General features: G+C 50.7%; 1 long non-coding RNA gene across 1 annotated transcript; it reads right to left on the bottom strand.

Moving 5' to 3' along the window:
* Positions 1-2,861: 2,861 nt before the first annotated feature.
* LOC128103517 (uncharacterized) lies at positions 2,862-7,681 on the bottom strand. The gene is made up of 2 exons (XR_008215705.1): positions 6,782-7,681; positions 2,862-4,292 (listed from the first exon to the last, which is right to left on the bottom strand). It is a non-coding gene; the product is annotated as an uncharacterized LOC128103517 (long non-coding RNA).
* Positions 7,682-15,443: the final 7,762 nt, after the last annotated feature.

Below are 15,443 nucleotides of genomic sequence, written 5' to 3'. Positions count from 1 at the left end.
CACCCCCTGAGACTCAGGGTGCAGTCACAAGGCTTAACAACCCATGAGCCATCAAGCTATAGCTAGCCATAGGGATAGAGCAGGTTTGCATGATTCTGGGGGCCTGAAGGGACCAGAGTGGCCAGGACCGAGACTCTGAGCAAGAAATCCTGGAGTCCAAAGGAGCAGCCAGTGTCCACCTGAGACAGGAGGCATTTACTATTTCAGAAGCCAGCCTGGGCCAGCAGGTGCCTCGATGATCCTCAGCACCACACCCGGCTGTGGCCCCCGTCCACCTCGACGATCAGCACCACACCCAGCTGGGGCCCCCAGCCCACCTCGACGATCAGCCCCACACCCAGCTGGGGCCCCCGTCCACCTCGACGATCAGCACCACACCCGGCTGGGGCCCCCGTCCACCTCGACGATCAGCACCACACCTGGCTGTGGCCCCCGTCCACCTCGATGATCAGCACCACACCCGGCTGCGGCCCCCGGTCCACCTCCCATAGAGTTGAGCCTTCCTCTCTGCAATGTCAGCCTCATGCACACAGACCAGGGGCTCAAGAAAATCAGCCGCTGCACTTGGGAGTCTCCTACTTGGCCAGCCTCCCTGGCCTCAGCTTCTTTATCTTGTGTTGGGGACAATCTTAGTTCCTGGAGCCTTGGAAGACAACCCTTGCTCCATGCTTGGCCCTCTAGCTGAGCGTAAGGGGGATGCTCACTGTACTTCTGATTTCCAAAGCAGGTGGCCAGGTGCAGGGGTGGCAGGAAGGACATGGGCACCGTTCCCTCTCCTGCCCACCCAGAGGGCTTCACATGCCACTGGTAGATGACACTCAAGGTGGTCAAGCACCAGTCCTCACTTCAAAGTCGGGGGACAGGAAGGGAACTGGGGTGGCTGCTGGGTAGTGGGATGGTCTGGAGGGAGCGTCGTTATGGAGCTCTCAGGCCTGGGCCAGGACAGCCTGCTGAATCCTCATCACACCGAACAGGCCTGAACCACATGGGTGCTTTTCAGACCTGCAGACTCTGGGCCTTACTTTCTTCCTGTCTAGTGAGAGTCACGAGAAGCTGAGCCTGGGAAAGAATGACTCTAGCAATTCTGTTGCTTTAGGACAGGACCGTCACCTTACGCTGACACCCCAAATTCTGAAGATAGAGCCTTCACCAAGCTCCTCCTTCTCCGTGTAGACCACCTGGCTCCGAGGCTGGTGTCTCACATCCCCACCTCAGGGGCCTGGTCTGTGAAATGAGAGGGAAGCAGAGTGACTTCCCCATCAGTCCTCTCTGAATCTGTTTCTCAGGAAGTGGGAAGCATCTTGCCTCAGTCCCATCACAGAGCAGCTTGATGGGAACTGCCACAGCGAAGCTTGCCTCGCCAGCTGCCACCACGGACGGGACAGTGGCGTCTGCTGGGGTGGAAAGGCTCCAAGCCGGGCTTGACCACTTCACCCCGATGTGACCCTGGACACGTCCGTTCTCAGTCCTGGGACAGTGCTCTCTTCCTGGCGGGATGATCCCTGCTCTCCAGCGGCCAGGACGCAGACAGTGAAATCACAAATCAGTGAGACAAATAACTGCTGTAAAGGCAGAAAACACCGTGGCCGTGGAAGTGAGGACGTGGAGGGGAGCAGCTGCCTCGCTGCAAGCTGGCATCTGAGCTGGTACCTGAATGCCACGTTCCGATGTGGTGGGAACAGAGGCAGCACAGCTTAGGAGAAGCTGTGCAAGGGCCCTGGGGTGGGTACAGGTGGGTGGAGTAAGGAAATGGAGAGATGGCTGATGGGACAGGGGTCTAAGAGGACAGGTGAGAGAGGCCAGCAGCAGGCAGATGTTCAGAGCCTCTGGGGATGGGAAATTCATCTTAGCTGGGAGAATTAAAGAGGGGGTGAGTTAAGGTAATCACCGGATCACTGCCAGGTGAGTGCTCTCTTTGTCTTTACCCTGGGACAGCTCCACTGTGCTGAGTCACTTCAGTCACATGGAGACTTGGGGCCCCAGATGTCAGGATGTGTGTGAGAACTCCGGTTCTCTGTGCACGGTACATGATGACCACAACATACTCTTCCTTGTTTCCTCAAACCTAAAATATGGGCTCAGCTTCTCAGGGCTTCCAGGTCCTTGAAGGAGGTATCCCGGAGGACGGAGCCTGCTGTTTGGGATCTGCTTCCTGTGGGAGGAAGGTTTGCTGTCCCTTTGGGGAGTGCCTGTTCCCTGCCTCTAGGGATGGACTGATCGGCCACTTGCCTGAAGAGTCTGCAGACCCTCTCTAGAGGCTTGGCTCTGGGGACAGGAGTAGGCTGCAGGGAGAAGGAGCAGAAAGAAAGGGTGCAGAGGCAGAGCGTGAGGGAAAGGCTTCTGTTGCCATGGAGGGAGCTGCAAGGTATTCTGGGATCAGCATTTGAATTTCAGAGGGGCAGGGGTGGGACAGGTGGCTGGTGATGGTGATGGGCCAGGGTCATTCTTCTGTCCTTAGTGCTTTCCCTGTATCCCAGAAGACAGTGAGTTCCCACCCCCATGAGTGGGGACTGGAACCTCTGCAGTAGGCCTGGCCACCCCACCCCCATCTATGCCCCCCACCCCGCTATCCCTTTCCTGTCCCCTTGGTCTGCCTTTTGTACAGGAGTAGAAGCGGCCCCTTTCCAGGAGGCCTGTTTGCCAGCATGACAGCAGCAAATTAGTGCTCTTAAAAGGCATTCAGCATTTATCCAGCAAACGCACTAGCTGCGAAGGGGGCCTGTTATGCCTTCTCCCCGAATCTGCTGAAAGGGGGTTTGTGGTGCATCTTAATCGACTTCCTTCCACCCACCACATTAAATGCATTTAATCTGCTCTTGCAAATGGCTAATTTTGAAAATCCGCTTATCAGAATTAGGTCCTCAGCATCCATATTTATTTACGTTTCATTTTCATAAATTTTTTGTCCCTGTGTGTGTGACTGAATTCTGTTTTCTATTGTCTGGCTGTATCTCATAAGTCCAGGGTGGACAAGGGCCAGGTAAGGAGCAGATTGGATGTGGGAATGAGGAAGGATGCCAGGGTGGGCTTAGGGGTGAGCTTGAGAATGACTGCCTCACTGGATCCCAGGCTCTCGGGGCAGGCCTCCATTGGTCCAGGGATCCCAGGCTCTTGGGGCAGGCCTCCATTGGTCCAGGGATCCCAGGCTCTTGGGGCAGGCCTCCATTGGTCCAGGGATCCCAGGCTCTTGGGGCAGGCCTCCATTGGACCAGTGATCCCAGGCTCTTGGGGCAGGCCTCCATTGGACCAGGAATCCCAGGCTCTTGGGGCAGGCTTCCATTGGATCAGGGATCCCAGGCTCTTGGGGCAGGCCTCCATTGGATCAGGGTAAAGAGCAACCACAGCAGAAGCATGCAGAAGTAGTTGGAACCAACTGCTTTTCCTGGTATCTTCTGGGGACCAAAAACAAGTTCAGTCCTGAGTGCTCAGTTGGCACCACTTAGTGAGAGCTAGCTACATGGTGTAGATAGGAAAACTCAATGTCCAAACCACACACCTTCCCCTTGGTGTCTTCCTGCCAACTGTTTAAGGAACAGCTTCTCCGTCTGAGAGCATGAATGTAGGGCATGGCTGTGAGAAGCAGATTCAAGAAAGAGGGAAAAAAGAGGACTCACGAGCTTAGCCTGTAGATCCCACACTTGGCCTTCCTAACCACATCCAAGCTTTGAGGGATTGACAGGGGCAGCCAACGAGCTGGGAAGAGCAGCCAGGACATCTGCCCTTTGGAGCTCACTCCCCTGTACTCACCTGTCCCTTTATATAAGCATGTTTTCAGAACACGCTAGAGCCAAAAAAATAAAAAGAAAAACCAACCGGATTTCCTTTTGGCGTCTACCAGGCTCCTTCAATAGTCAGTGCAGTTCCTCAGCATGTGGGGTGGAAGGGTGGAGATCTGCTTCTTGTTCACCATGGACTTGGGAAGAAAGTCTCAGAGAACCCAGCAGTAACACTTACCAAGCGGGCAACCACGGTTGTCCAGGGCTGCTATGCTCTCAAAGGACAGCTGTGTTACTTCTGTGGCCACCTCATGGGACTCAGCAGGAGTAGTCAACTTTGTTTTTGGTTGGAAGAGGAATGCCTTAGTTACATTCAGTTGTTGAGTCCAGAGCTGGGTTGCTTACAAACCGGCATTCAAGGTTGCAGTTCTGGCAGGTTAGACATGTGCTTGGGAGTCTGGAACCCTTGGATCCTCGTCTGTAGAATGGATGGGGCACCCATGACAAATACCTCCCACGGCAGTGTGAAGAACGAAGTTAAGGCTTCAGGGTGGCAGACTTGATGAGGACACACACCTAACAATTAAACAGTAATATGTGGGCTGGGGGTGTAGCTCAGTGACAGAACACTTTTCTGGCATCTGTGGAGCTTTGGGTTGGAAGATCCAGTTAAACACACACACACACACACACACACACACACACACACACACACACACACACACAGAGGCGTTTATATATATATATATATATATATATATATATATATATATATATATATATATATATATATTTTGTTCAGTCAAACTCAGGAAATACACTCAATGATCTGCTGTTTTCCAACATACAAAGCCCAGCCATGCAACACCTGAAAAGCTCACTGAACAGTGGGTTCCACCCTGGCGCCAGGAGCTGGGAGAATAGCAAGGCAGACAGTTGACTTTGCCAGGGTTAGGAACCCCACTCCATTCCCTCTTCAACCTCCTGCTTTTCCCTGGAGTTGAATGATTTTCCCAAGCATATACCAGAGCAATCTCTTTAGTCTCATGTGTCTGATTCTTTCCACAACAGCTACCTGGGAAAACAACTCCCTGTTTTTTAATTTTTATTTTGTTTATTATTAATGCATGTATTTTGTGATTGATGGAGCAGCACACGCCATGACATGTGTGTGGAAGTCAGAGGACAATTTTATGTGGGTCCCAGGGATTGAACTCAGGTCTATAGCAAGCACCTTACCCACGGAGCCCACAGGCCCAATAACTTGTTCGGAGAAGATGAAATTTCATTCAGTCCCAGGTGAGAAGGGTGTGGTGGTGCCGTGAGAAGGCGGCTGTGGTGCAGGCTGTGTGCACATGCACACTGAAGGAAGTGGCTGCAGTGCCTGCTGGGAGATTTGTGAATGAATGAGCTGTGTGTGCACAAAAGTCATGCACCGAAAGGGCATGGTTCAAGGGAGTGATGGACTTGGTAGGAGCAGTTCCTCTAGTGTCCACATTGAGTCAGGACCTCCCTCCTGAGCATTCTGGGATTTGGGGAGGGGAGCTGGGAAATAAAATGGACTGATGGAGGCTTTGTTGGCACATTCTCTACCATGAGTTCTCAGGGGAAAAAGTTATAGGGTACTAGACAAATAGGTGGCTCATCGGTTATAAGCACTGGTTGCTCTTCTAGAGGACCTGGGTTCAAGTCCCAGCTCACAACCACCTATAACTCCAGTTCCAGGGGACCTGATGCTCTCTTCTGGCCTCCATGGGCACTATATTCATGTGGTACATAGACATACTTGCAGGCAAAACATTCACGTACACATATATAAAATTTTATAGGACTAGGGTTTCCAAGAGATGAGATGTGGAAGGCCAGGCCAGCAGGACCAGCAAGGACAAAGCAACTCAGACCCAGAGAGAGGCTGATAGCTCAGCAAGACTGAGAAGGCTGGTATCATCAGGAAGGGGACGGGAAGGCGGGCTTGTGCCCTACCAGGTATTTATAGTGTTATCTGCTGGGGGCTGAAAGCTGAGTCAAGCTGCATTTAAAATACAGGATTACATTCTGGTGGAAAGAACCAGGTCCCTTATTAATAGAAAACAAATTCCCAGAGGGAGGCTTCCAAGGGGAGATGCAGGCTGGGACAGCCGATCCTGGCTTCACATCTGTGGGGTCTTCAGATCTTGTCTCTCTGTACACAGGTTTTCCTGAGCTGTAACCTTTTGTTTTAAAACTCTGGTTCAAGCAGATTAAAAAATCTCTTTCCCTGGGGGGAGGGGCTGGAGAGATGGCTCGGCAGTTAAGAGCATCTGATGCTCTTGCTCTTGCAGAGGACCCAGGTTTGGTTCTCAGCACCCACATGGTGGCTCACAGCCATCTGTAACCCAGTTGCAGGGGATTCAACATCTTCTTCTGACCTCCATGGGCACCGGGTATGCTCATGATGCACAGACGTAGACACATACATCACATAAAATAAATAATTTAAAAAAACCCTCCCTAGAATCCTTTAGCACAGCTGAGGAGGGCTGAGGTCAAAGACACATTTTTGCATGTGTGTGTACCCGTGTGTGAAGGTGTGCACACACAGCTGCTCCTGCTTATCATTTAAGCCTTTGGGAGAACTAACAACATCATTTTATGGTTTATTCTATCTCCTAGTATTTATTAGTCAGCCTAACATTTTTGATGTGAGTGAAAGAAAACCCAACACAAACCAGCTCATCTCAGAAAGGAAATGCATGCGATATCCACGATGGAAAAACATCAAGGCGATCATCAGAACAGCTGGATTCGGGACTCAAATGGGGTCTTTAGTACTGTCATAGTTAATTCATTGTCAAGCTGAATGGATTTAAAATCACTTAGGAGACATATCTCCGGCATGTCTGTGATAGTCAAGCCTCAGGTAGACCTTCCAGAGAGGGTTATCTGAGGAAGGAACACTCGTCCTGAATGTGGGTGTCATCTCCCATGGACTGGCAGTCAAGCCCCAGACATCAGCTCTAGCCACGGGAAGACTGTGGGACACACACAATGGGCCACCGTTCAGGGTGTACATCCTCTTCTGTCACCTGCTCTTTCTTGTCTTCTCCAGTAGAGCTAAAACGGTAGATAGGGCTCTTGCTGGGAACCAGGCTGGCTTGCTCCAACTTATGTGTGCCTAGGGTAGGGCACAGCAGCTGGAAGAAAATGTGTGAGGCAGGAAGGCCACCCTTAGGACAGTAGTGGCTCTTCCTTCCTTCCTTCCTTCCTTCCTTCCTTCCTTCCTTCCTTCCTTCCTTCCTTCCTTCCTTTCTTTCTCTCTTTATTTTTTGTTACTCTTTCCCCATCCTCTTCACAGTTGTCTTGAGACCAACTCTAACCCCCTGTGTATCTAGGTCACTCAGGCTGCCAGGTCCCCAGCAGAAGGGAAAGCTCCGGGTATCCCCACCCCCCAACACAAGCTGCCGGCAAGAGCCAGGCCTGAGACCCAGCTTCCCATGGATGGCCTTCACCACCCTAGCTCCTCACCAGGTGTCTCAGGGACCAAGGAGACAGCAGGAGCCTGCCTGCTACCTTCCTCCAGCTCTGGCATTGTGGGTGTGCGCGTGTGTGTGGAGGGCACTCTGAAGAGACTGTGCTGGCTTTATCTGCTACCCATTTGTTCCCTGGTCCTCTGGCCCATCCTGACTGTCAGATGTTCTGACAGCCACCCAGGAATTCCTTGAAGCGTCCTCCTGACCCGCTCAGCTTCTCTCTATCCAGAACCAGCCCCTATACCATGCACCCCAGCGGGACCCCAGATGTACCCCAGCCCATGGGAAAGCCCCCGCCCCCGCCTTGCCTGTTCACTGCCAGGCCTCAGCCAGGTTCCCAAGGAAGGGACCCCTGTCAGACAGTGTCCCACCGGAGGGCAGAGGAGTGTCTTCCCTGGGGCTTCCCCTTGCTGGCCCGGGAGCTAATGGCCCGGCTAGGCTGAGCTCCTCCTTGACTTGCTGTTCAGCAAATGAGATCACTCGTTTTAATCAGCCTGTCTATGTGCTGCCTGCCCGCCCACCCCTGCGCTCCCCCGCGCACCCCTGCCTTGCTCCCCTTGCCCTGTGGGTGTCTTTCCTGTCCCAGCCTCCATAGTCAAACATGAGTCACTTGCTGACAATTCAGCAGCCAAGCTGCAGAGCCTGGTTCCAAAAGCCATTAGAAGAAGATGCTGGAGGACTAATACGGGACTCTGTGTTCAGAGCTAAGCACCCAGTCAAGGCTGGGGAAACGGAAGTGGAGTGGCTGGCGGAGCGGGGGACGCAGGGGGTGCCACGTGTCCTGATTCTGGCTCTCTCCTGTGTCTCTTTTTTCTCCAAGAGCAGAGCCTTCATGTGGAACTCAGTGGTCTCTCAAGTCTCTTGAGGTCACAGATTGCCACGGTCAACTCCTTCACCAGTGCTCAGGACACCAGTGACCCTGTCTAAGCAGGAATCATAGTCCCATACAAATGGGGCCGCCCAGCAGGGCCTGTAGAGACAGCAGCATGAAGGAAAGCCTTGTCCTGTGCAGGAGCCACAAGCCTGGACCAAACGACAACACTGGTCAACAGTGGGGCACAAGAGCATAATGGAGCTGAAAAATTCCTGTCCCCTAATGACACTGTAGCCATCACAGGCTGCGGCAAAATACATCTCCATGTGTCTGTGATGACTCTGGTCTCAAGGAACCTGCTGCACATGGTGCTGGTTTGTGTCTGCAGTATGGTGCTTTTCCTTGTGATTTTAGGGTACACTATGTAGTAAAAGCTTCACTGTAAGGCATGTGCCGTAGGAAATGGCCAGGTCTGTCCAGGGTTTACAGTGTCTGTGGTGGCATTGTTCCCTCTGTGTTCTGTCTAATCTGGTAGTGTCCTGCTCATCACGGGCCTCGGAGCAACAGGCTCTGCCACACATATCTCACATAGCCAGATGTGTGGTAAGGTTATCAGCTTGGTGTGTCTAAGTGCACTGTGATCAGACAATGACAGAACCTTCCAACAGTCTCAGAATGCGCCCTCAGCGCTAAGTGACACGTGACTGCGCCGAGCACAAACAAAGAGGCAGTCACGTGTGTAAGGAAATAGGCGAGGCTCTTTTGGGGCCAACACTCCACCCCTGACTCTGGAATCCTCTATCTGGAAAGCGGGATGGAACAGGGCTTGGCACAGTGATACATGCCGGCTCTGGGGAGATGGAGGCAGAAGGATCAGCCTGGGCTGCATAGAAAGACCTTATCTCAAAAGTAAAAATGGCCTGGAACAATGGCTAAGCAGTTAAGAGCACTGTGGCTCTCGAAGACGACCTAGGTTAGGTTCCCCCAGCTCCCATCTGGGGGTTCATACCACTTCTAAGTTCAGTTCTAGGGAATCTGATGCCCTGTGGCCTCCTTGAACACCAGGCATGTACATAGTGCACATACATGCATTTAAGCAAAACACTCATACACATAAAATTTTTAAAAATTAAAGTAAAATTACACACACACACACACACTCATGTGCGTGCACAGAGTCCCACATGGAGTTCACATTCATGTTCATGTTGTCATGGGCTCCCTGTGGGTGGACTGTGCGTAGTTCTCAGTGCTGGGGCAGGTCCCCTCGAGGACCTGCTCTGTAAATGTCAGGTACAGCAAATGCCCTGGAAACTTTCAGACCAGGGTGTGTGTGTGCAGCTGCCCTCAAAGTACCTTAAAGCCACGCCGGCGTTTCCCAAGATGAGTGCAGCTTGTGGGCCAGCCCCTGCATTCCCAGGGATGCTGGGCTCATCACTGACAACCTCACACCCCATGCTCTGTGTAGAGCTGATACTCTTTTTTGTGTGTGTTTGTTTGTTTGTTTGTTTGTTTGTTTGTTTTGGGGCACAGGGTTTCTCTGTGTATCCCTGGCTGTCCTGAAACTTGCTCTGTAGACCAGGCTGGCCTCAAATTCAGAGATCCCCCTGCCTCTGCCTCCCTCGTGCAGGGATTAAACGCGTGTGCCACCACTGTCCTGCTTAGAACTGGTATTCTTAAGGTAGTTGTTAATATTTGCTGAAGAGCTGAGCCTGGCCCCAGACAGGATGTTGGGCAAGTAAATGACTGTCTGGCTGCTTGCATATGTGAGTTGTGTTGACCCTGTAAGAAATCAGAATGAAATCTGTTCACCTGCCTCAGCTAGAATGCAGTGGTGTGCTGGCATGATGGCTTCCTTTATGAAAACCACTTTAAAGCATTCCTTTTACTCGGAGTCCCTTTTGAGTGTGTCTCATTTTGGACTGAGCCGATTACTTGAGGGCTCCCCTGCTCTCTGAGTCTGATGATGCTCTGGCCTAAAAGCAGTGACTAACCTCAGAAGAAGAAAGGCTTCATGTCACAGAGCGCCCCTTCTGAAAGGGAAGCATTCCTGAGATTTCAGGTGGAAGCTGCAGCAAGTTGCCTTCTATCTGGGGACTGGCTCGGGCCACCTGCCATCAGAGCCTGCAAGCATCTCTACAACTACAAAGCAGAAGGACTCTGGGCCTGTGGATCTGTTGGCAACACCCCAATAATCATAGGTACCGTGAGGATAGCACTGGAGCCGAGCTTCCCAGCTCACAGGCAGAGGCGCGCTCCTGCCACCTGGCAAGGGGTCCTTGCCGGAGGGCCACTCATGAAGGATGCAGAGCATGCAGGACCACTGCAAATTGTTGCAAGCGTTTGTGTTCATCTAGGTCAGAAATATATTCTAGCACAGCAGGCCCGTGATTTCACTCACGTTATTATCATTCAGGTTGTAGAAAAAGCACGTGTTTGAATTAGAACAAGTGGCTCCGTTTGCTAAAACATGCTTCATGGCACAGACAACAGAAGCCGTGAGAGTGGCACACTGAGGTCTGGGGCTTTGGCTGTGCTTTGTTGCTGTGGCCATTGTTGTAAAAGAACACACTTGCTCTGAGATCCCTGCTATGGCCTTCTGTCACAGTGATCGGAATTTCTGAAGTCCACGCAGTGTGTGATAAATATTCAATATGGATGTAGGAAGTGGACCTGATTGAGGTTTGTGGTGTTGTTGTTTTGCCTTCCTTCCTTCCTTCCTTCCTTCCTTCCTTCCTTCCTTCCTTCCTTCCTTCCTTCCTTCCTTCCTTCTTTCCTCCCTCCCTCCCTCCCCCTCTCCCTTCCTCTCTTCTCCTTCTCCTCCTCTTCTCCTCCTCCTCTCCTCCTCCTCCTCCTCCTCCTCCTCCTCCTCCTCCTCCTCCTCCTCCTCCTTCTCCTTGTCTAAGTAACAACGTTTTCAGGAGTCTCATCTACAGCAGACTAGGAAGCCAAGTGCTGGAGAGATGGCTCATACAGAGGACCCAGGTTCAGTACCCAATACCCAAATGATTGTTCAAAACCATCTGGAATTCCAGTTCCAGGGGATTCAACAACATCTTCTGGCCTTATATCCCTTTAATGCCATCACTCACAGGCAGAGGCAGAAGGATCTTTCTGAGTTCAAGGCCAGCCAGATCAGCCAGGGCTACACGTAGAATCCTGTCTTAAAAACAAACAAAAACTAAACTAAAAAGGAAAAAAGAAAGTCAAAAGGAGGCTGGACTGAGTGAGCCTTGCAAGGGCTACCACATCACTTCAGATCATCCTAACTTCTGATCAGACCTGAACTTGAGCTGGCTGGCATGCCTGGATGAGCAGAAGGAGGGCAGAGGAAATCATCCCTGGAGGAAGATAATATCCAGAGCTTTAATGATCTTTCACAGTCCTGTTTCATCTGACAGCCAGTGGAATGCAGGAATACAGGAAGACCAAAAATCAAGAGTAAACAATGTACTAAAAGCATATCGCCAGTGTGCCCAGGTAGATGGGAGATTGGGACTGAACTTTCAGATCTATGCAATCAACATAGCCAAGAAGCCAGGAAACCAAAGCTTCAGCTGAGAACTGGAATTATAAGAAATGGAATCAAATGAAAATTCTGAAATAAACAACAAAGAGCTGATAAATTTAATGGAAGATCTGTACATGTAGAATCCAACACGTTGTTGAGGGAAATTAAGGATTGTGAGTAAGTGGAGAGATATACTGAATTCCTGAGCTGGGAGATGGGTGTGTTTCCATGGCCAGCTCTTCACAACAGTTACTAATTGAAGTGCCAGATTTTAAGAGTAGAAACTGAACCTCATTCTAAAACACATGTGGTCATACAAAAGACCTAGAACATTTAAACATTTTGTTTTGTTTAAATTTTTTCCTTTTAATAAAATTTTTATTAATTCTTTGAGAATTTCACGCAATGTATTTTGATTGTGTGCGCATACCCCAACTCCTCCCATATCCCCCTCACCCTCCCGCCCACCCAACTTTGAGCTTTTCCCTCCGTCAGGTCCAGTTTGTGTTACCCAACCACTCTGGGAAGCAGGGCTTGCCCTGGAGTATGGTTGACCTCCCAGGGGTCACGTCACTAAGAAAACAGATTCCCTCTCCCAGTCAGTATCAAACGCCAGTGGACCCTCAGCTACAAGCCAAACCTTCTGAAAAAGAGGATGGGGGGCAGGGGCACTGGTGCAAGCTGAGGAATGGGGGGCACTGGTGCAAGCTGAGGAAGGGGGGGCACTGGTGCAAGCTGAGGAATCGGGGGCACTGGAGCAAGCTGAGAAATGGGGGGCACTGGTGCAAGGTGAGGAATGGGGGCACTGGTGCTAGTTGAGGAATGGGGGGCACTGGTGCAAGCTGAGGAATGGGGGGGCACTGGTGCAAGCTGAGGAATCGGGGGGGCACTGGTGCAAGCTGAGGAATCGGGCACTGGTGCAAGCTGAGGAATGGGGGGCACTGGTGCAAGCTGAGGAATGGAGGGCACTGGTGCAAACTGAGGAATCGGGGGCACTGGTGCAAGCTGAGGAATGGAGGGCACTGGTGCAAGCTGAGGAATCGGGGGGGCACTGGTGCAAACTGAGGAATCGGGGGCACTGGTGCAAGCTGAGGAACGGGGGGCACTGGTGCAAGCTGAGGAATCGGGGGCACTGGTGCAAGCTGAGGAACGGGGGCACTGGTGCAAGCTGAGGAACGGGGGGCACTGGTGCAAGCTGAGGAACGGGGGGCACTGGTGCAAGCTGAGGAATGGGGGGCACTGGTGCAAGCTGAGGAATCGGGGGGGCACTGGTGCAAGCTGAGGAATCAGGGGGGGCACTGGTGCAAGCTGAGGAATCAGGGGGCACTGGTGCAAGCTGAGGAATCGGGGGCACTGGTGCAAGCTGAGGAATCGGGGGGGCACTGGTGCAAGCTGAGGAATCGGGGGCACTGGTGCAAGCTGAGGAATCGGGGAGCGGCACTGGTACAAGCTGACTTGCACCTAGAATACATGAAAAACAACTACTGCCCACGAGAAGGCGAAGCCCCATTTCTGACACGGGGAAGATTTTTGTACTGACATCTCACCGTGGAAGACACCTGACTGTCGAGAAAGCCCACGAGCGAATGTGTAGCAACAGTCATCACTAGGGAAACACTGAAATCCTAACGAGATTCCACCCCACAGCATTCCGGTGGCTGGTATTAAGCATGCTGGCCATGCCGGAGTGATTGAGGATGGTCCAGTGGGGACTGGATTCATTGCCAGTTCCAGCGGAACTCTGACAAAGCCAGCACAGGAACGCTCCTAATAACTCTATTGTAATGTCAACAACAACTTGAGACCAATGTTCTGCAGTCCTGGGCGATGGATAAACAAGTCGCAGAGTGCCGATACAATAGAACTATACCCAGTGATAGTATGATAGCACACGCCTTGCACTAATGTTTAAAAAAAAAAAAAAGACAAAAAAGAAAAAATGAGGAAAAACCTCAGTGAAGATATAAGATATTTCATGTTATGATTGGATAATTTGATCTAAGTGACAGGGAGGGCACACTGCTCCCACAGTGTCAGAAACACATTCTTTTTATGTGCACAGGGAACATTTATCAAAATGAACTATAGCCCTTAAAGCAAGTCTCAATAAGTTTCATAATACTGAGTTTCCTGACTGTAGTCAGATTAGGTTAAAATAAAAATCAGTAGAGATGGGCTGACAGAATGACTCAGAGGTAAAGGCACTTGCCACCAAACCTGACCAACAGTTTGAGTTCAATCCCTGGAACACACGTTGTGGAAGGAGAGAACAGGCTCCGGCAAAGGTGTCCTCTGATCTCAATAGGAGTATGTAAAATAAACAAAATAAAAAAGATTTATTTATTTTACACGCATGAGTGTTTTGCTTGCATGTATGTATGTGCACTGCAGGTGTCCACAGAGTTCAGAAGAAGGCATCAGATCCCTTGGAACTGGAGTTACATGTAGCTTGAGTTTTCTCCGGTCCCGCCCAGCCCCACAGACCACGCAGCCACTCATAAAACAATCACTCAGAGGCTTATATTAATTAAAACTGCTCTGCCATTAGCTCAGGCCTACCACTGACTAGCTCTTACATTTAAACTCAGCCCATTTCTATTAATCTACATGTCGCCACGTGTTCCGTGGCTTTACCTGTGTGCTGCCACATGCTGTTCCCTGGATGGCGGTCTGGCATCTACTGACTCAGCCTTCCTCTACCCAGAATTCTCCTCTCTGCTTATCCCACCTATACTTCCTGCCTGGCCACTGGCCAATTAGCATTTTATTTATCAACTAACCAGAGCAACACATTCACAGCATACAGAACATCCCACAGCAGTTACAGACAATTGTAAGCCACCATGTGGGTGCTGGGAAATGAACCCTTGTCCTCTGCAAGAGCAACCAGTGCTCATAACTTCTGAGCCATCTCCTAGTACCATAAATATACCTTTTTTTTTTTTTGGTTTTTCGAGACAGGGTTTCTCTGTGTAGCTTTGCACCTTTCCTGGAACTCACTTGGTAGTCCAGGCTGGCCTCGAACTCACAGAGATCCGCCTGGCTCTGCCTCCCGAGTGCTGGGATTAAAGGCATGCGCCACCACCGCCCGGCATAAATATACCTTTTGAAGTTAAAACAAGAAAGAACTGAGACACCCCAAATATTTGGAAACTATAAAGCATTCTTCAACATTTCAGCTCAAAATTAAAAGTTGCAAAAAAGATAATGCATTTTTTTTTCGAGACAGGGTTTCTCTGTGTAGCTTTGCGCCTTTTCCTGGAACTCACTTGGTAGCCCAGGCTGGCCTCGAACTCACAGAGATCCGCCTGGCTCTGCTTCCCGAGTGCTGGGATTAAAGGTGTGTGCCACCACCGCCCGGCAAGATAATGCATTTTAAAAACAGATGATCAAGAAAACACAAAATGTCACAACCTGGCTGGGAACAGCTGTAACATGCTTAGAGGAACATAGACTTTAAAACAAAGAAAGATTGGGAATAGTGTGTCAGGCAGTTCTCTATTTGTCTTACTTACTCACTGTTCTATTGCTGTGAAGAGATATCAAGGCCAAGGTGAAAAAAAAGAAAGCATTTCACTGGGAGCTTGCCTACAGTTTCAGAGGGTGAGTCCGTGGGCATCGTGGCAGGAAGCATGGCAGCAGGCAGGTGCTGGAGCAGTAGCTGAGAGCTCACATCTGATTGATAGCAAGGCAGAGAGAATGAGTCTGGTCTGGCATGGACTTTTGAAACCACAAAGTCCACCCCTAGTGACACCTCCTCCAACAAGGCCACATACCCTAACCCTTCCTAAACAGTCTACCAACTGGGAACCAAAAATTGAACTATACGAGCCTATGGGAGCCAGTCTCACTGTTACTGTGACAAGTATCAGCTTACGTCAGGAAAGGGTTAC

The sequence above is a fragment of the Peromyscus californicus genome, unplaced genomic scaffold (assembly GCF_007827085.1).
Source record: "Peromyscus californicus insignis strain IS unplaced genomic scaffold, ASM782708v3 Scaffold_8__1_contigs__length_139910024, whole genome shotgun sequence".
In the NCBI taxonomy this organism is placed as follows: Eukaryota; Metazoa; Chordata; class Mammalia; order Rodentia; family Cricetidae; genus Peromyscus; species Peromyscus californicus.
The sequence above is the reverse complement of the archived record's forward strand: the minus strand, read 5'-3'. Positions and strand labels throughout refer to the sequence as shown.